This window comes from Tupaia chinensis, unplaced genomic scaffold (genome assembly GCF_000334495.1).
Source record: "Tupaia chinensis unplaced genomic scaffold, TupChi_1.0 Scaffold000285_1, whole genome shotgun sequence".
Lineage (NCBI taxonomy): Eukaryota > Metazoa > Chordata > Mammalia > Scandentia > Tupaiidae > Tupaia > Tupaia belangeri.
In genome coordinates this window covers 322178-344610 of record NW_006159769.1, presented here as the reverse complement: position 1 = coordinate 344610, position 22433 = coordinate 322178, and the positions used below count along the sequence as shown (strand labels likewise).

General features: G+C 39.8%; 1 protein-coding gene across 3 annotated transcripts in view; it reads right to left on the bottom strand.

Annotated features, from left to right (window-relative positions):
- Nucleotides 1-22433, bottom strand: part of FAM107B (family with sequence similarity 107 member B) — a 247903-nt gene that overhangs the window by 36161 nt on the left and 189309 nt on the right. The window contains exon 1 of one of the 3 annotated variants that reach the window (XM_006150330.3): nucleotides 2549-2690. The exons of the other annotated variants lie outside the window; for them this stretch is intronic. The gene's annotated coding sequence lies outside the window, so the exon portion shown is untranslated. Of the gene's footprint in view, nucleotides 1-2548; nucleotides 2691-22433 lie in introns of those variants that run through there. 3 annotated transcript variants of the gene reach the window in all.

Genomic DNA, 22433 nt, shown 5'->3' with positions numbered 1-22433 from the left:
ATGCATTCATTTATTTTTTAATTTGACCAGAGAGAGACAGACGTTGAGAGTGAGAGAGAAAGGAAGCGAGAAAGCAAGCCACCAGATTCAGGACCCAAACCCTGGTCGGCCATGTGGGAGTGTCCAGCGCCCTAACCACCACGCCACCTGCTGGTCCCCGACATTACCTCTTGATTAATAACTAAATGGCATCTTGAAACACCATAAAAATATGTTTAAGTCATAAGTAGACTTTTTAAAAAATAGCACTACAGTTTCATTTGCTTCTATCTCCTGCTAAGTTTCAAGACAGTAAAAAGTCAGAAGTCAGTACACACACACACACACACACACACACACACACACACACATTTGTTGGAAAAGTCATGATGTATTTTTTTTTGTTTTTCTATGCAAAAAATGCATCATGACTTTTCCGACAATGTAATATTTGTTGAAGTCTCTCAGGGTAGAAGAAAATGATGATTTGACTTCTGTTGTTAATTTGCTATTACCACTGAGCAACTACAATGTTAAAAAAAAACAAACAGTGTCTGCTCAGACATAGTTACTTCATACTCTATTCAGTCTCTTTTTACTATCTCAGTATCCTCCTATTAAAACCTATCCTTCCTTGGGGGCCAGATGGTGGTGCCGCCGTAAGACATGATGCGCTGGGAGGCTGGCCTACATGGGAGGGACATTTTCCTGAGTACATAGAACCTGTGTGAGCCCACAGCTAGATGAAGCTAGGGGTGGACTGTGATATCAAAACTCTATTGGGGAGACCAGCAGTTAGCGTAATGGCTATGTTGCTGGACTCCCATGTAGTCGACTGTGGTTCGAGTCCTGGACCCGGTGGCTTCAACGCACACTGGGCACATGTGTGTGTGTGCCCAAGATCCCGAGAGAATGGAGGAGAAGGGATTGCAGCGTGGCCATCCCCCACTGGGGGGTGATTTCTTGCTTTCTGTCTCTGTCTGGCAAGTGCACGCGCCCTATAGCAAAAACCTCTCAAAAAAAAAAAAAAAAAAAAAACCCTATTGGGAGTGCAGTCTCTCTCATGGAAGAGATAAATAACTTAAAAAATCAACGCTTCCTTAAGGATAAAATGAAATAAATGACTGAAAAAATGAAAATCATCCTTACGAACACTGTGAACATAGAGATGCTCAAAACAGAACATAAATGGACCCGCTTAACTGCTACAAGAGTGACTGATAGCCCTTCTCTGTAAGGTATGATTGCTGATTCCTTACTAAATGACCACTCTAAACCCACTTTATTCTCTTTCCTCCAAGATAAAAATTGATAAAATATCCAATCACTGAATGGTGCCTGTGTCCTGACCAAATCCAACCCAAATCTGGCCCATTCCCTAATCTCACCCTCAAATCACAGTGCAAGCACAAACTCAGCACAGCCTTCCGAGGATAATCCCAAAGCTCTCCCGTGTACACTGGCCCCGGCTGCAGCAGCTAAATAAAGCTGACTTCTAAAACAAAATGTGCTCTTGCTGGGTTTTGTCTGTTGGGATCCCACACTCTTTTGTCTAAAGTAAATTTCTGGTAACATACGGTAGAATAGAGAGAATCTTACATGAAAGGTCCACAAACTTAAATCCACTTTTCAGTCTGTTTCCTTACTGGTAAATTGCAGTCAGTACTCCTATCATTTTATAACTTTTCATTTCAAATTTCTATACTTCAGCCATATTGGGGGCAACTGGTTTATTTCTGTGGAAAAACATGTTTTGATTTCCTATCACTCAATTTAGTACTCCCCTTCTAAAATACAGTTAAGGGTTTATCCAAAAGTTTTCATTTTTCACTCTTAAAAGGAAAAAAGAAGAGGGTCCAGCAGGTGCTGTCGTGGTTAAGGGGGCTGGACTCTCGCATTGCTGACTTAGGTTAGAGTCCTGGACCTGGTGGCTTGCTTGCTCTCTCTCTCTCTCTCTCTCTCACTCTCACTCTCTCTCTCTCCCCCTCTGGTAAAATTTAAATAAATAAGTAAATAATTCTTAAAAAATTTTTAAAAAGAAAGAAAAAAGGAGACCTTCGTGCCAAATACAATGGTTGTAATTATGTTTTTCTGTATGATTAAAATAACATAAGTAGATTCTCATTTGATATATTTTCTTCCACAGTGAAAAATTAGTGTGAGGATTGGGGCATGTCTCCATCTAGGTCTTTGGAGAATTGTCTGTCTCTTAACTAAACCCTGGAGATCAACTATTTACATAGCCAGGTACTTTTAATTACAGTCTGTTTTCCCACTTACCTCTCTTCAGGCTACCTTGTGGGCTTTCTGTGGACAACAAACTGCCAGTCTTATTATGGAGGACACCAAAAGCAAGACACAAAGAGTAAATCAACAGTGAGTGGCAAAATGTGCCCAGAGTGCTCACTTACTTAAAACATTTACCGTGTCACTACTACATGTGAACCACGGACAGGCCCTAAAGATCCGGAAGGGAATGAGAAGTGGTTCGGATGTCCTGGAGCTAAAGAAAATGAGCACACATAATAAACACAGTGTAAGACAACAACAGTGAGATATATAAGTTCACCTGGAAGTACAAGGAGGTTTCACAGACAATATCTTCTCAATTCCAAAAGGAGGCAGGTTTTCCCTTGTGGACTACATCAGAAAGGATGCTTTGGGACACAGATAACAACACCTGACTGTAAGTAGCTGAAACTACATGACTGCTTTATAGCTCACACAAGAATCTGCTGCAGAGCTCAGTGATGTCATAAAGGATCTGGTCCCTCCTCATTGTCCACCCTAGTTCAGTTGCCTCAGCACACATAGGATGAAGGGAAGGTTGGGAATACTCCCACACAAGGTTCTTTCTTCACCTTCTGAAAAGGCACTCGCAGAAGTCCCCAGAGGACTCTTTTGCCTGATTAGTCTGATTGCAATCATGTGACCACTCCAACTACAAAGGAAGCTGAGAAAATGCAAACCTGGCACACCAGCAGTGCAGAGAGGACCGCGATGGCTAGTGGGCAGACAATCAACTTTGTTATACATACACTGTTACAGACTGAATGTTCATGTCCCAAGAATTCATACATTAAAGCCCTAATCCCCAAAATGATAGTATTTGTAGGCGGGACCTTGTAGATCTAAATGAGGCCAGAAGGTGGAAACCCCATGATGGGATTTTAGTTCCCATATAAGAATGAGAAGAGACACTACGGCTTGGTTTCAGCCTATCTCGCTCTTTTCCTCCCCTCTAAGGAAACACCACAACTGAGGGGCAATAAGAAGGCACTGTCTGTGAGCCAGGAAGAAAGCTCTCCACCAGGAACTAAGGTACCTTGATCTCGGACTTCTAGCCTCCAGAACTGTAAGTAAATATCTGTTGTTTAAGTCACCAAGTCTATGGTATTTTGTTATGGCAGCCCACGCACGCGGAGATACATGCTAAATTCAACTATCTTCAAAGGCACACCAACCTCATAACAAGGGATTCATTAAGCCTCTCATTCCTCATTTAACTATTCTGGACTCAGCTCTAAAAGGGAACAATGGTAATTTCTTAGAAGTGTTTAGCACTCACAGCATCTATAATGAAAGTGGCAATAACAAAGATGGGAGACTTTCTAATGGAAGCCTTTCAGCCTTAGCTTTTCCATCTGTATGAAACCTTTCTCTTTAAACTAAGAGAGTTTTGGCAAAATTTCAAATGTAAACACATTAGTAGTGGGTGTGGGCACCGGAACAAGGGAGTAAACTATACCAACTCTCAACTTTCTCTGCTTGAACTCTGCACATTAATTTAACTCCCTCTGGAGGCTTGTCATTCTAAGACGCCAGGCCTTAGCATTTTCCCACAGGCTGCCTTACAGAATCTCAGAAAAACAAAAAAAAACAGGCAATCCCAGCTCCATGAACTGTTCACTTACTATCAACAGTTATCTCAGTCTCCCCATCACATTGCACACCCCAACCCAGAGACTGGAATTGATCTTCCCCTGGGACTCAGTTGAGGTCTTTGACTATTCACATGTATTAGGTTGTTGGGAAAGTCATGACATATTTTTCTATGCAAAATGTGTCATGACCTTCCCAACAACCAAATACAGTGATAGGCACAGGAAAACGTTCAAAACTAGAGTGTGGAAAATGACAGCAACATAATTGGCAAATGAGAAACACAGAACAATGAAAGCCTGAAAACAAGTAGCCCACATTTAAATGACCAGACATTAGATAGATGCTACAATGTCTGAAAGCCTAACATTTTTCGAATAGGAATGGGAAGAAATTCCTCACTGGGTAGATTTCAAAAATTCATATAATCTGGAGCTAGAAGAGGATACAGAGAAATAATCACTTAGTTTTGGTAATGAGAAACAGACAGAGGGTCATAATCTAGATCCTACAGAAGTTGAGTTATTTGATTCATTTCCTTAAAATAGGAATACTTTAAAGGATCATGTAAGAGTATTGCGACCATCTCATATGTATTAATGGCTTACATCCTCAAGTAAATCTCTTTAACTCTTAAAGACTTAACAGCCACCCCATCTGCCCCCCACAACATAGTATGTAAGAACACCAGCGACCTACCACTGAACCTAAAGCTCCCACATCTTGGCCACATATCCCCCATCAAGCTACTCTGGCAAGTCATGGCATTTCAATCAAATCTGTTGCTAAATAATATTACTGTGGTCAAATAATGTTTTCCCAAAGTCTCAACACATCAAGCACCTTAAATCACACAACAGCAATAATGGTTAAACCACAGAAAAAGCTGTAAATCTTTGGTTAGTGCTATGCCGGATATCAGTTGCATGTGAAATGGAGAGCTCTGTTCTCACCCTGAAGTGACCCAAGTTGTCAGTGCTTTCATTTCTTCTGTTTCGACAGGCTTTGTTACCCAAGAACTCAGCATCTAGAAACTTCCCATCAGCTTCGACTTCTCTTTATTTTATGAAAATAATGTTCTTGTCCCCAAGGTCAAAACTTTATTTTCATAATATCTGTTTTAAAATCCAACAAACAGGGGCTACTGGTTACTTTAATTAAATGGAAAGGACAAGGACAAATGGCATATCCACATGTCCATAAAGAACACTCATCTTTTACTGACAGCTGGCTTGTAAGGGAAATCATTAATCACTTCTAGAAGAACAATTATAAAATAATCCTCTAATAAAAAACTACAGATGTATCATGACAGCCGACTAATCCCTAATGCCTCAAAAAAAAAAAGAAAAGAAAAAGAAAACAAACAAACAAAATCACCTAACCTGAAAAGCTTAATTACAATAGGAAAAGTTTTACCTTCTCTAATGGATTAAGTATTCAAAGTAAAATGTAATAAAAGAACTATGAAAAAATGAAACAATTCTTTTATGTTTTAAAGGCAACTCAGAGTTCAAAAAATAAAATCTGGAAATAAATTCTCTCCTCTGGTTTGTAATCTCACAAATGTTAACCTAAAATAAGATTTCAAGTATCTGGAGTACAACTCACCACCTAAGATTTTAAGTTCAGTTTATAGTAGAAAGTGCATAAACATAATGGTACATGTGACATGTTATTTAGGAAGGACATTAACAACTTTTTCTCCTGATTTCATGTATGAATCTTCAGAATAAAGTCATAAAATTTATTTTGCATTTATAAAATATATTAGCTCAAAAAAAAGTCTCTGTATTTACATCAGTAAAACTTGCTTTGCTTGGTAACAATATATTATCACCAATGTTAAGGAGAGTCTCTTTTTCTCCTCCTACAGTTTAATTCTCTGATACGCCATTCCTAACAGCAGACTATTTCTACCTCTTTTTGTTTTACCAAATTCTCCCAAAGCTCCCCTTTATTTGAGAGCTTTCTTGGTGGACTGAGAAGCTAGTTTCCCAGATTTCAACTCTGCAGAGGTTGAACTGCCCTCCCTTCCTGTCTATTTCTGCCACATATTTAGCTTTCTTCTCTTTTTTTTTTTTTTTTGAGAGTTTTTTTTTGCTATAGGGCGAGTGCGCTCGCCAGACAGACAGAGAGAGACATAGAGAAAGAAAGCGAGAAATCACCCCCCGGGGGGATGGTCACGCCGCAATCCCTTCTCCTCCATTCTCCTCTCGGGATCTTGGGCACGCACGCACACGCGCCCGGCGTGAGTTTTCGGCCACTGGATCCAGGACGCGAACCGCGGTCAACTACGTGGGAGTCCAGCGACATAGCCATTATGCTAACTGCTGGTTCCCACATGTTTAGCTTTCTCAGGGACCCACTTTTTATGATACACAGCATAGTTCTATTGTAAAGGATTTAGAGCTATTATATTAAGTGTAGACAAAAGAAAAATGGCAATCTTAAGAGAATAAAGAGTATATTTTTAATTTTAAAATTACACTCTGTGTGGTCCCATCTACCCAGTGAAATTGTGCATGGGATAACTAATGTGTTAATCTTCTACAAGACACCATGCTCAGAAAAATATTACTGGGAACCGCAGCTATATGAGATTGCAGGCTGGCCCTGTGGTCTGGTGGTAAAGAAAGCCAGATCTGATATGGCTGACTGTGAAGTCTGAATTTCAGTCCTGCAGCTTGAAAACACCTTAGGTGTTTATGCCTGAGTGCCCCAAATCTCAACAGGATGGCAAAGTTGAGAAGAGATTGTGGTGGTACTTTCTCCCTTTCCTTCTTTCTGTCTCTCTGTCTCTGGCCAGCACATACACTCTTTGGCAAATTAAAAGAGAGAGAGAAAGAGAGAAACTACAAAACAATGGCACTGTGATGACCAAAATTTTTGAGAGATTTTTACTATGACCAAAGTTTTTGAGAGATTTTTGCTATTGAGCAAGTGCTCTCTTGGAAAGACAGAGAGAGAGAGACAGAGAGACAGAATGCAAGAAATCACCCCTCGGGGGGATGGCCACACCACAATCCCTTCTCTTCCATTCTCTTCTTGGGATCTTAGGGACACACACACACATACACGCACTGGGCGTGAGTTTCACGCTGCCAGGTCCAGGATTTGAATCACGGTCAATTACATGGTAGTCCAGCAATGTAATCATCATGCCATCTGCTGGTGCCAGTGACCAAAGTTCTAAACCTTAAAAAGAGTGGCAGCGAAGCCTCTCTGATAGCTAAGAAAGGCTCATTTGTAAGCACTTTCCTTCTATTCATAATTAGACTTGTTCTAAAGAATTCTAAACTTTAATAAACTTTCTAAAATATCCCAGAAAAATGGCTTCCAAATTTTTTTGCCTATAATTCACCTTATATGCAAAGATCCAATACACACACACACCCCAAATTGAAAATACAAGTTTCATGAATATGTGACCTTCACTACATGCTATATGCCCTGACACTTTCACTGCTTCACTTTTTGGTATTGCTCATTGTGATCCACTAAATTCATTTCCTGACTCAATAATGGACCAACCTGAAGCTTGAAAAATCGTTCCCTAATTCATTTACTTACATATACCACTATAATTTGGCAACACCCCTAAGTCTAGTGAAGGCACATGAGAACATCCTACAGAAATGTAACTTGGATGAGCAACTGTAGGCCAATGTCAGCAGCTGTTCCAAATGGGAAACACAAGTTTTATTCAGGCTAGTATCACCAATACTGTTGCCATCACCTTCTGTTTCTCCTTATCTTTAAAATTATCCTTATTCCAATTATTAAAGTATAACTTCAAATCCTTTCATCTGAATATGAATGAGGGAAGGAATACAAATTATAGATTACTCTGGGTCTCCACAGCCCAGCAATTAAGTGCTGTGCTTAGAAAGCGGGACCCTTGGTTCGAATCCCAGCCCAGCAGCTTGAAAAGTGTGCCGGAAGTGTGTGTGCCCCAAACCCTGACTAGAGAGAGAGAGGAGAAGGGACCAGAGTGTGGCCATGCCCCACTCCCTACTATTGCTCCCTTTGTACATGTGCCCTCTGGTAATTAATTTTAAAAAGGGGGGGGGGAGATTATTTCAAGAATTAAATGCTCAGTCAGATACATTCTTGCTCTAATGAAAGATGGGGAAGAGAAATGGCTGCAAAAGTACTTTTTCCACTTATTAAAGTATTTTTAAAGCAGCTTTTAGTAGTTTCTCTTTCCACAAATAAAAAAAAGATACAGTAAATTCAATATTTTAAATTAACAGTATTTTCCTTAAAAAGAAAAACTACAGAGTAACTCTGTTGATAATGTTTCTTAATACCAAAACAGTAATTCTATTTGCATAGTCCTTTTAAAAGTTGAACAAGATTCCACAACATTAGCTAGAATAAACAATGGATAGAGGAAGCTCTCCAGAGCCAGGTGCCTGGGACCAAACACTCATAGGCCATTTATTCTCCACTGCAGGAAGCTGTGCAACTAATGGTTAGGGGGAAAACAAGAATTCACCTGTTTTACTTCCTGATACAGTGAGATGGGGTAATAGTAACCCTAGTGTGAAATAGTAGAAAAAGCCTAAGCTTTCAAATCTGAGAAACTTTGCCCAGCTCTTCTATGTTTTAGCTGACTTTAGTTCAACAGTAAAAATAATCAAAATCATTACTCATCAAGTATTAGTTGTGAGCTGGGCAGTTCTAAATGCCCACTGAATTTTTATAACACTTTGAAGTAGGTTCTGAGGGTCAGAGAGGTTAAGAAATTTGCCCAAATTCATATAACTAATAAGAAGAAAGAGAATTCAAACATAGGCTGACTCACTGAAAACCCTGGTGGAGGGACATGTTGCCTCTAAGCCAGTTCCTCATCTTTCCCACTCAGGTCTGTCATTCAGATTGAAGCCTCTGGCCTACCACATGAGGCTCCTCACCATATACAAATGAGAGTCTTCCAAAAGTTCATGCAAAATGCCTATTTTGAAAACACGCATGGATTTCAAAATATTTTGTGCCACATAAATTTGCACTTTAATTCCAATTTTTCATAAAGTTGTTGAAGTCTCCTCATACATATAGGCTCATGGGAAACTCAGCAAGCCAGCTTCACTTTTTCAGAGCCCAGAACGGCTTTATCTTCTTCCTTCAACCCTCCCATTGCCCCATCCCTCCAACACACCACCCCCATAAATTCTTTTCACTGACTTTAGGAAATATGATCTATTTCGTCAGTACTATAGGTGTGAGTAATGTAACACTTATCATTAGTATGTTTGTTAAAGGAAGGGAAGTGGGTGGGTACCTAACATTTGTCAGATAGGGCAAAGCTGTCATCAGGCTTAATTCAAAGCCAAGACAATGACAGGCAGAGAGCCATCAAAGCTGGGATCAGACTGGGCTGGAAAAATGGTTATGGTTAGATTAATTTATCCAACAAGGTCTTTACCAGCAACAGAATGAAAGCAGCAGAGCAAAGCAGGCCTGTTGCTGGTATGAGATGAACTAGGCCAGCACTGGCTTGGGAACCTGGCAGCAATGAGAGGGGCAGGGCCTCAAATATGCCAGGAATCTTGCTTAAGGCAATACACAACCTCACTGTGGAGTGTAGGATTGCATTAACGTTGGTTGGTTTGGGGAACAAGAAGTACCAGTACCAAGTAGCTAACAAATTTTGACAGAATTTTTCAAAATAGTGTTACATTCTCCCTTTCTTTCCTGTCTGCATCAGTTCATAAATGCCATCCCTTCCACTCAAAAAAAGTAGGTAAACAGAGGCACTAACAGGATGTTAAATGGGAATAAGTAAAGACATCAACTAAGTGGCTGAAAGACATGCCACTAATACACTACTCTACCACGTAAATGAATGAATCAAGGCATTTTTAAAGCAAGTATATAATAACCCTCTGAGCATATGCGCTCCTAAGGTCTAACAAGTTAGCTACAAATGTTAACTTGAATTGTTAATTGTCATAGCAACAGTCAATAACAAGGCCTGCTCAAATAAGCACTTAGCAGTTGAGTGTTTTGTTTTACATTATACATATAATATTAAGTCATTGGAAAAATCATGACATATTTTTCTGTTTTTCTATGTAAAAATGCATCATGACTTTTCTGACAACCCAATATTAATTTATATAAAAATTATCTTCTAAATGTCAAGAAATCACTGCTTTCTCAAACCAGAGAAGATTACCAATTAGAAAAAAGCACCTCTGGGGCCAAGGGTTATAAACTGAATTTATAAATGTTTAGAAAACAGGACACGGTTATTACAAAGCTACTCAATACACTGAAGAGATATAATGTTTGTTTTCACCTTAAGGAAAAAACTGATTATGAAACTGATTACTAGATTAAATATTACCTAACAAAAGCAGATTCACAAATATATCTATTTAATTAAATTAAGTGCTGATGACATTATGAGCTTAGAATCATACTCCCAACTGACATTGTAATTTAATGCCTGATTATAAAACAAACATACAAAGTATCCCAGACTAACATTTTGTCTTTAATCTAGTTTTGTTTTACCTCATTCTTAATTTTTAAAGTTAGTTTAGTTTCTACTCCATTGACAAGAAATAAAAAAGTTTATATTTTTTATTGAGAGAGAAAGAGACTCAACAGGGCCTCATGCTGTAATCCACCCCCTGGCCTTCCCAGCCAGCCAGGATCACAAGCACCCACGTGAACACCTAGAGTATAAAGTTCAACTCAGGAACCAAACCTCTGTCTTTCATATGGCTCCAGCTCGGCAGAGCAGCCCACTACCACTGCACCACAATGGCTGGTCTGTTTCTTAGAATGCTCACTGCCCCAATTAAAAGATTGAATTCAGTGACTTGGAATAATTGAATATTAGTTTCCTCATTGCATCCGTTATTTTTTTGTTTTTATAATTAACTAAACTTGTAGCTTTGTTAGAGGGACCAAGTGTCAGAAATACCTGGCCCAATACAAGTTTTGCCACCCCCACAGGCTCTGTGCATGCAGAGAGTGATTTCAGGGGCCAGGTGGTGGTGCAGTATAATAAAACTGGACCCACATGGGAAAGGTTGTGGGTTCACATCCCAAGACCTCTCTGAGAATGCCAGGTAATCATGCACAGTGCCATGATCTAGGTGGGCTAGACCAGAGTGGATTGCAGTGTGAGGACCCGGGGGAGGGGGATGTTCCTCTCTCTTTCTCTCCCTGTTTCTTTGCCTCTGTCTCATGAAATAAATAAACAAACTTAAAAAGAGACTTTAATCCATCAGGGTAAAGTGTCCTCACCTGAGTCCTGAACCAGGCAGTCAGAGGTTCTCACTAGTCAAGACTTCCTTAACACACACGCATGCATGCACATGCACACATGGGCGCGCGCGTGCGCGCACACACACACACACACACACACACACACACTGGACACTACACTCAGGCTATATGAGACAGGCCTTTCAAAGCCACAGTTCTTCCTCTGCCCCCCCCCCCACCCAGAAAGGGAAACAGAGAAGTCTGTTTTTCACCTCTCTGCACCTATAATACAAAAATCACAGGGTGACTCATAGAGAGACCTGTGCCCTATGGGTATCCATACGAGAGCTTGTGTCTACAGTGCAGGCCTGCACTGACTCACAAGACTCAGAGGTGACCAAGCACACACAGAGAGAAAAGACTGCAGTCACAGAGTATTACATTCTTCTCTCAAAACTCAATAAATAAAAAAGCACTATTTGACCAAAAATAGTTTAAAATGACTTCCAAAGAGTTCTAGTCTGTCAGAACCAACTGCTTTCCAGACCAGTAATTTAATATCAGAAATTTATCATTGATAAAATCATTGATGGTAATTCCTCTCAAATGAACAGAAGATCTAGAAGTGCTGATTGCAGAGTTTATGGGTTGTTCCCGGCTTGGCCAGAATTCCATGATTGAAAAGGAAATACATCAGTCAGCATTCAGCATGCCAGATACTAGTCCGGGTCATAATACTCACATCTGTTCCAGCCCTGACCTAATGAGAGCTCTACTCTGGGCAAAACAGAGCAGTGCGTAGTCTCCAGACCTGACTGGCAACCCACTATGTGCTCCCTTACATAAGATTTGCACACCATATGGGCCACGGGCCAAAGCTGGGCTTCATAATTCAGCCCACGATGGAAATGCAGGGTAAAAATAGAGAAGGCCACCTTGGCATTGTGACTTTCTCAAATACACTCACCGATACTAATACATAGTGTTGTGGCTGATCACAAAAACATACCTATCCTCTTGTTTTTGAATAGAAAAATGCTGAAATCCGAAAGGTGCACTAAGAATTGCCTCTCTGCCACGAGATTAATTGCCAGGGCACTTGTAAGACCTTCTTCAAAGCCCTCCCAGAGCCTCCCCCGACCCCCCTCCAACCATCTGCCTGATATAATCTGGGCCTACTTCTCATACTTCATTCAGTACTCTCATACTTCATTCAGTACTTAAAGGTTTTTTTTGTTTTGTTTTTGTTTTTGTTCTGTTCTGTTTTTGCCTTGGGGCCCATGCGCTCACATGAGACAGACACAGTGATAGGGAAAGTGAGAAATCATCCCCCTAGAGGGATAGCCACGCCAAAATCCCTTCTCCTACATTTTCCTTCTGGGATCTTGGGCACAACATGCACATGTGCCTGGCATGATTTTTGAGCCACCAGGTCCAGGATTCAAACCGAGGTCAGCATGTGAAAGTGCAGCGATGTAACCATTATGCCATCTGCTGGTCCCTTGTAGGAGTTTTCTGTTCTGTTCTGTTCCATGTTGTGTTTCAGGGTTAGAGACTTCTCCAAAATGCAAAGGGAATTATATTAGTTGAAGCTTCATCATCTTCTTCCCAGGCTAAAAGCTCCAGTTCTTTTAATGTTTCATATAATCTCCAGGTTTATATATCCGCTGTCTGTCCAATCTCATTTCAAGGGGCAGGCCAGAAACAACCCAACATACTGTTCTACCCACAGGCTGATCCAGACGATCAACTGTTTGCTCACTGCCCCATGTGCCCCAGCCTCTGTCTGGGTCACCAGTAGGTTCTAAATCCAGTATGTATTACTAGCATTCTGGGTCTTATTTTTTCCTTCTTTTCAGTTTGGAACAAATGCCCACCAGAGACTTAGGGAATATAAAAGATACATGTAGGATATAAAGGATATATGAGTCCCTTTTAAGAGTGTTTAACCTTCTTGCAAAAACCAAGATAGATAAAAGATGAGTATCACTTAGTATCACATTCTAATTAAGAACCAAACTGTACAAAGCAATGAGGAAACCAGATTAGTCAAGAGTCTGAAGGCTCCATTGAATCAAGCCTTGAAACGAGGATGTGAGCCGGCTCCATAGTACAACAGTAATATACTACTCAAGAGAAGCTGGATCCCACACAGCAATCACAGTTCAAATACCCAGCAAGGTCTGCCTGAGACACATCAGGCAGCCATACCACTGGCCAGGATCCTATAGGCAGGAGGACTGGTTCTCTCTCTCTCTCTCTCTCTCTCTCACCCCCTTTCACATGCATGCATAATTGCCTCTTTATGAATAAAGGAAAAAAGACAGACAGAAACAAGAGTGTGGCCAAACACAGCCAGCAATGATCTAGCAGTTCTTGAATCACAGATCAGAAGAAACACTGGGGAAATCACGCTGGATGAATCAAGGTGGTCTCTCTCATCAGGCAAGTAGCAAGAAATAAAGCAAAGTAGAGAGAATATGCAGTTAATGCAGGGCTCTGAAATCAGACATGGTACCCCTATAACCTGGTCTGTAAGATATACATGTGGTAGGTCCTTGAGGAGGAGCAAAGGGTGATGGAAACTGTTCTGGGCACAAGGAGAAAAGAGCTACCACAGCTCTCTGACTCAGCCTGTGATAAATGTCTGATGTACCAATTATTCAATATTTCCAAACAAGAGCTTATAAGGTTATTCATACTACTCCCATTCCTATCATCAAAATCACATCAAAGTATGCCAAAGTCCCAGTATTTACAAATTAGAAATGCAAAACTGCCTCCTGCCAACCTCCTTGGGCTTTTCAAACCCCATTTTCTCCTCTTACAGAGCATTATTACTGCTCTGGGAGGCACTAACAGACAGGAGCATAAAGAGCCAACTATTTGACCATCTGACTATAATTTTATTCTCTAAACATGTGACAATCAACTGTTTGCCAGGGTGTATGACACTGTTTGAGTCAAGCTACAATGAAACAAGTATCCATTTTGTCTTTTGAAATATGTGTAACACCTGGAAAGCAAATGCCACCCATTTTGTTTTGAATTCGCCCTTCCATTAATTCATCAAGTATTTATTTTCTGTCTATTAAGTGCCAGGCATTGTTCCAGACCGTGGGCTTAAAAGGAAACAAAACCGCTGCCCTAGTGAATTCTACATATTGGGGGACAGGCAGACAATGAAGGACCAAACTGAAATACAGTACTGGGCAATGAACAGAGTGGAAGACTACACACATTTGGATATTCACTGAAGACCTCATGAGGGGAGAGCAGACACCCAGATAGCATGTCAGCACCTATCGGAACGAAGTGAGGGAATAAGCCATGGGCTTACATAGGGAGAGCTCAGGCACAGCAAGCTGAGAAGACAGGCCTGAGCCCAGCCAGTATTAAAGAAGATGGGAAAAGTGGTTAGGAACCAGATTATGATAAGGATGTCAGTCTTCACTCTCAAAACCACAGATAGGCAAATGTAAAAGGCCCCTGCAGTTTGTGGTTATAGTAATCTAATAATAATAACATTCCTCATTCCTTATTGAGAAACTTCAAAGCCTCCCAGGTCCCATCTAATACAAGAAAGACACTATCAGACCCAAGAAACTATAAAATGTAAACAGTGGTTTCAACAATAAAAGGAAGAAACCTCTAGATATATTAGGAGTACATTTTATACCTTCTGAAATGTTCAACTCATAAAACCTGATGGAAATTAAATCAGACTATTTCCAAATGAAATGACAATTTCAACCATTAGGGATGCCCCCAAATAAAACATTTTTGATTGTTTGAAGCAGAGGATATAATGATCTTCAACGCAAAACAATGTCAGAATACACAATCAGTTGTTTTCCATTAGTTTACACTTCAAAGTGAGTTGTGCTTTCATAAACAGTCTTGGGAGAGTTCTAAACCCTAAGAGTCACTGACAGGCTAGTGAAAGCCTTGGAAATGTACAGTCAAGGGAAACGTTAAAGTGATGATAGTCTCGGCTTTAAAATGATTAAAGTAGTGGATGCAAAGCTGCTGATTTCCTGCTTTCTGGATACTGTGTGGCTCCTGTGAACATCTTAATAACCACTTAATGATATCAGGAGAAACGTAAAACAAGTAAAAAAAAAATGATGAAATCCTCAATTTTCAGGGAAACAGACCATCACTGGTTTAGGCTTTCTGTCCACAGAGGACAGAGGCTTAGAAGTGGTGATCTTTTAGGACAATACTATGTCAGCCACATAAATATTGGCAAACATCCTTTGTAAATCCAGGGGTAAACAGGAACTAATCCCCAGATGTGAGCTGCCCTTTGCATTGTGAAGCCACTTCAATTTCTAGCCGTGAAACTGTGCACACTTGGCAAAACCAACCAGCCACAGTAACTAAGAAGTGGCTAGCATGTTGATATCCAGGTTACTCTCAACATGAGAGTAGTTCTATAATCACTGTAGGACAGAAGGTCTTCTTACTATTTTACTTGGATAAAAAATACTGTGCCTGGGACCAGAAGTTAGCATAATGGCTATGTCGCTGAACTCCCATGTAGCCGACTGCAGTTCAAGTCCCAGACCTAGTGGATTAAATGAAAGCCGGGCGTGTGTGCGTGCGTGCCCAAGATCCCAAGAGGAGAATGGAGAAGGGATTGCAGCATGGCCATCCACCCGGGAGGTGATTTCTTGCTTTCTGTCTCTCTGTCTTCTTGGTGAGCGCATGTGAAAACCTATGCCAAAAAAAGAAAGAAAAAAGAAAAAAGAAAGAAATACTGTGCCTGCCTGAGCTATAAGAGAATAAGAGAAAGCAAATTAGGTCTCTACTATATTTGAACTTTATGCAATTTTACTTAAGTAAGTCTTAAAGTTTATCTACTATGCCAATAAATTGACATTAAAATAAAATAGAAAAATCTTGATTTTTTGGGGGGGGAGAGGTTTTTTTTTTTTTTTGCTATAGGGTGCGTGCACTCACCAAACAGACAGAGACAGAGAGACAGAAAGCAAGAAATCACCACCCGGGGGGATGGCCACGCCACAATCCCTTCTCCTCCATTCTCCTCTCAGGATCTTGGGCACGCACACACGCACACGCGCCCGGCGTGAGTTTTAAGCCACTGAGTCCAGGATGCGAACCACGGTCGACTACATGGGAGTCCAGTGACATAGCCATTACACTAACTGCTGGTCCCAATGCTTTTGACAATCATAGAAAGCCTACATTATTCCGTTATAAATAAATAAAAACATGAGGGGAAAAAATAGACCTCATTAACACTCCAATTGGAAATACTAGGGTTTTATAGGCAGAAGGCAACCTATGGATGAGAGAAACTGTTTAATAGACACACTTATTTCTCTCTTTATAAAAGACAACTTTTGGGACCAGCAGATGGTGTAATTATATCACTGGACTCCCATGTAGTCAGCCATGGTTCAAGTCTAGGACCTAGTAGCTTGAAACTCATGCCAGGTGCATGTGCGTGTGTGCCCAGAATCCTGAGAGGAGAATGAAGAAGGGACTACAGCATGGCCATCTCCCCTGGGGAAAGATTTCTCAATTTCTGTTTGTCTCTGTGTCTCTCTGGTGAGCACACGCACACTATAACAAAAATCTCTCCAAAACAAAGGAAAAGACAACTTTTCCCCCTAATTTTAGCAGCAGTGTGCTGAACATAGAAAATTTAGAGGAAAAAAAAGAAAAGTATATAGAAAATAAAAGATCCCCATGAATGCATCACTAAACATATCCATATTTGGTATTTAATACAAACATGAATCTCTTTTCATTTTTTAGCAAAACTGGGATTATACTGAATAGATAATATATTAGATTTGTAAGCATGTCACTTATGGAAAAAATGTAACTATATGGATGTATTATAAATGATGTAATAATTCCTCTATCACCCAGTTTAAAGTGGAAGACAGACCAATGAATTTTAACCTAATAGTAAAAAAAAAAGTCATTGTTATATTTTTACAATCTATTGCAACTAACTTTTTCTCTTCTTTTTCTTTTTCTTTTTTTTTCTTTTCAATTCATTAGAGGATATGTGTACTCACTAGAGACAGAGGAAGAAGAAGTGAGAAAAAAGCCCCCACTGGGGATGATCATGCCACAATCCCTTCTCTTCTCTCTCTCCTTTCCAGATTTTGGGCATGCATACACATCCAGAAACTCAGTATGTTTTTCTCAAGCCACCAGGTCCAGAATTCGAACTGCAAAGTCAGCCATGTGAGTTCCTGTCACCTTAACCACACACCACCAGTCAGCCTGTAACTAACTTTTAAGACAACACTTGTCAAGTTTTGGTGTGATATCAAAGAATATTCATAATTATCTGAAAAGGTTATTTTAATATCCTTACCTTCCCCAATCACACAGCCGTAAGAAGTCAAATTTTCTGCTTATGCTACACCCAAACAATCTATCACAAAAGACTGACTACAGAAGCAGATTTGCAAACCCAGCTCTTTTATTTTTTTTAATAAAACCTGGTTATGAAACAGAATTACGAAAATGAAAACTAGTGCCACTCTTCTCACTACTTTTTGAGTTCTTTTTGTTGTTGTTGTTTGGAAAATTGTTTTTATTAAAAATGATAAGAGATCTGTGCAATAAAACAATGTCAAATATTCATCCCATGCTTTTGTTTTGGAAAGAATATTTTTCATTACAAATGGATATTCTGTTAATATACAATGGGTTTATTAGTTTTATGTGTCTTATTAGTCTAGTAATTTTTAGGTGAATGTTTAAAAATTTCTCAGTTTTAATTTCTAGCAGAGTAAATATTGATAAAATAGTCAAAAAATAAATAAATAAAAGTTCTTTAGAGTCCTAATGATTTTTAACAGTGTAAAGAAATATGAGATCCATTAAGCTGCAGAACAGTTTAACCAATAAGTAAACTCATTTACTATTTTATTTGCTTTTTACTGACTTCTGATTAAAGTAAGACTGAGCCAAAATCTTTTATATTGTACATTAGCAACATCTTCCTTGGGCAGAATTCTTCCTCATCTGGTCCACATTTAATTTCTTAATGAACAGACCCCCAAATAGTTAATATATTTCACCATTCTATTACCAAATACTTTTTCAAAGCAGATACTACAGGTTCATGGAGAAAAAGGGCTCCCAAGAATCAGAAACCTATTTTTCTTATCATAACTGCCTCGCCACATTGTTTAAAATTTTTAAATAAAAATATTATCAAAATATACCTGGAATAAGAACAGAGAGATTCAGATAGTGATACTTGAAACACACTTATTTCCATTGTTTTCTATCAGTATTTTTACTTCCTCCTGCCCAAAGCACACAAACAATTCTATAAATTCTGTAGGGTAAATGTTACAAGTTCCCTTCCACCTGACCATCCATGGAAATATTTCTGATGGAAATAAGAAAATACCCATTTAGTTCCTTTTACAGCTGTATTTGCGCATTAATAATAATGCAATTAAAAGGCACAAAACTATTACAGCATTATAAATATTCCTAATATCTCAAGAACAGGAATTCTATGCCATTGTCCTATTCTTCTATAATAGCTTTTATAAAGAAATAAAATTATCGCATTTTGAAAAATCAGGGTAGGAGTCAAAATGCTATCACTGCAAATATTACTCACATGGAAAGGTTCTAGGCTTGCATACAGAGACCTCCCTGGGCACACTGCCCATGATATGGGCTAGGTAAAGCTAGGGGTGAATCACAACATTAAGACGCTGGAAGTACTGTCTCAATCTCTTGAAAGAAAGAAACTTTTTTTTTTAAGAATTATTTATTTAATTCCACTTGTTATTATTTTTCAATTTGACCAGTCAGAGAGAGAGAGAGAGAAATGGAAAATGAGAAAGCAAGCTGCCAGGTCCAGGACTTCAACCGTGGTCAGCCATGTGAGAATCCAGCGCCTTTAACCACCATGCCACCTGCCGGTCCCAAGAAAGAAACTTTTAAAAAATCAGGCTGAAAATTAAAAAAAACTCTTTCATTAAAATCCATATTTATTGAGTATTCATGTAGCATATGCCAGGACATACTTCTCCACACTGAGCATAAAGCAGAAAACAAAGTCCTGCTCCTGTGGTATCAGCTTATATTTAAATAGGAGAAGCAGACCTTTAACAAATGAAGATGAGGTGTGGTGGTTTTGACAGAGAACACCCAGGAAACCACGAGACCTGACTACAGAGGTCCAGGCAAACCATCCTGATGAAATATAGCCCAACAGGAGACACTTAGCAAACAATAAGTGGCTCTGACTTTGAGTATAAGTCAGATTAGTCAGAAGAGAAAAGAAGGGGTTTCAGAGCAAAAGTAGAGCAAGATAGAAATACAAACTCACCTGGGTAGAGAGAAGCCATCTGGTAAAATAGAAGACACTAAACAGAGATGAATTTGGTGGACCAGAGAAAAAGAGGAAATCAATTTTAGACACATTGCATTTTAGATACCTACAAATTATGCAAACAAACATATGAAGGAGGCTTTAGACATAATTACATAAGCTCAGGAGTCTGATAAAGGATAGGTATGCCGACGTGGGAGTCAAAAATCTACAAGCAATAGAAGCTACTCAAAGCACTGATATTATTCAGTAAGGTGATAAAACGTAAAAGTGTTCCCCAAACACCCAAATATAAATGTGTAAGTAGAGCAAGAGGAGCCTACAAAGGAAATAAATGAGAAGTATTGAGAGAGAAGGAAAGCCAGGAGAGTAGAATGTCTCAGAAGCTCAAAAATAGGACAGTGTGTTAAAAAGGAAGAAGTACTCAACAGTAATCAAGCTGGCAAGCAAATACTACTGAAAGGTCAAGGAAGAGAAAAACTGAAACACCTTCTGGGTTAAGCAAGAGAGAAGATGAATAGCCTCTGCAGGGTTGGCTTCATGGAGGGTGAGACCTTTACAGCCTTCTCACTCAGATGGGCCCTGCATTTGATTAAATGCTTTGTTGTTGCCATTTTGAAATTTTTAATTTTTAACAGAGAGCTCATGTGCACGAGACCTGGCCAATTATGTAGTCAATCTTCCTTCTCTGAGAAAATATCAGAGAAGGTATCAGTTTAGAGAAAAAAACAAAGATAAAAATACAGAACATACTCCTTGTGTGGTATGAGGAGTGAAAGGCAAATGAGCAGACAGTGGGCAGACTTCAAGGTGGTCTCCAGGTTCCTCTCCTCCTATTGTTCACTTGTCAATTGTTTCTAACAACAGAATATGGCAAACACAATGGTTACATCAGTCTTGTAATTGCATCATGCTGGTGTAATCAGCTACAATTAAGTACCCATGTGACATGAAACTGTGGGCCACCTAAGTCTCACAACTGCAAGAAAATTAATTCTGCCAATAAACTGGTGAACTTGGAAGTAGGATCTTCCCCTACTTGAGCCTCTAATGAGATCATAGCCCTTGTGCACATATGGATGGGCAGTCTGATGAGACCCTGAAGAACATAACCAAGCTAAGTTGTACCCCAAGTCATGGCCCACAGAAAAAGTGTAAGATAATCACATGTGTTATCGAAGTCAGTAAGTTTGTGATCATTTGATATGTAGCAATAGATAACTAATACAAGTCAGAAAGCAGAAACATCCTCTCAAGGAGTTTAACCAAGAGAAGGAGAAAGAAAATGCTAGCTAAATGAGGATACCAGGGAAGGTCTAGGATTAAAGTGTTTACTTTGTTTTTTATTTTTAAGACAGGATGGTCCCGAGTATTTATAATGCTTTCTAGAAGGAAATACCAAAACACCAAAATAAATGTTGAAATAGGAGCTGGAAGATGACAGTAGTGGAGAAGCTGACTTTAGAAAGTGAAAAAAATTCCACTTTCACAGGTGGATTTGCAAAAAACTGGGGAGGAAAACAAGAAGAAATAAGGCTGACTATAAAACTGGATATTTAAGAAGTATTAAGAAAGTTAGAAATTTCATTATAGAGAGTGAGAGGTTGGCAAAAAAAAAATGTTTAATTTCCAGGCAGTTTTGAGGCCCTGGTGAGGCGGGGCTCAGAATTCGTAGAGATATCTGTGTAACTTTGTCTGACATAACTCCGCAGTCGGAAGAGATTTCACCATGTTGATAAGCACGCAGGTGAAATGCTGTCCATGGATCTGAAAAGCTGAGGCAGGGCATAGGTGACACACAAGATCAAAATATGATGTTCCTTGGGATAATCTTTCAGATGAACTGAAGGACAGAAGGTTCTAGCCAGCAAGTAGAATCTCTAAATTTCAGATCAGAAGCAGTTCCTGATACTAACAAGCTCTAGAACAGTGGTCCTTAGATTGACCCACTCAACCCAAAGCCTCAGAGGAGCAGTAAGTGTCCTGCTGTCTATGACAGAAATAGAAATATGTCCAGTTCTTCTACCTATCAAAGTAGCCATGAGGGCAAGATCCCTAACTGTGGTGTCCAGACCCCAAGACATAAATAGGATGGATCCCTAACTCTGATGTCTAGACCCCAAGACATAAATAGGGTGGGAGAAGGTGGACTCTCCACTCAAGAGACAGCAGCAAACTTGGAGAGGTGACTTTAAGTGAGAACCAGGAGGCAAAGACACTGGAGGAGAAGGTATGAGGGCTGGCTGACCACAGATCAGGGATCAAGCACACGGTGGAAGAGTATGGAAAGGAAAGGAGTGAGGAAGCATAGAACAGTCCTAGGTGCAAAGTCCCAGGAGCTTGAGGGAAGCCAGAGAGATCAACGCTGTTAGAGAGGGCCATGGGTTTGTAGTGGAATCCATACTCCAGGTAATTTGTGGCAAAGCTAATTGGTGACACAGTAAATGGCAACTACAGGGGAACTGGTGTTCCAACAATGTCTCTAAGTCATAAGGTCCAAGTGAATTTTAACACATTGAGATTGTTATTTGACATAAAGAAATATATTTATCCTAAACCAAAAAAATTGGTAATTTTCCAGTCTCCAGAATGGGTTCATTCTAGTTCTCATTAAAAAGAAAATAAAAGTCTTTTCTGCTTAGAATTCAATTCTCAGATGTCTGTTTCACAAATAGTCTTTTCTAATATTCATTCAAGGTCTTGCCTACCCTGAGTCTCCTTAAATTCCTAAGATTTCGGGAACCAGCAGTTAGCGTAATGGCTATGTCGCTGGACTCCCACACAGTCGACAGCGGTTCGTGTCCCGGACCCGGTGGCTTAAAACTCATGCCGGGCACGTGTGTGTGCATGCCCAAGATCCCGAGAGAAGAATGGAGGAGAAGGGATTGTGGTGTGACCATCCCCCCTGGGGGGTGATTTCTCACTTTCTGCCTCTATGTCTCTGTCTGTCTGGCACACGCGCCCTGTAGCGAAAATCTCTCCAAAAAAAAAAAAA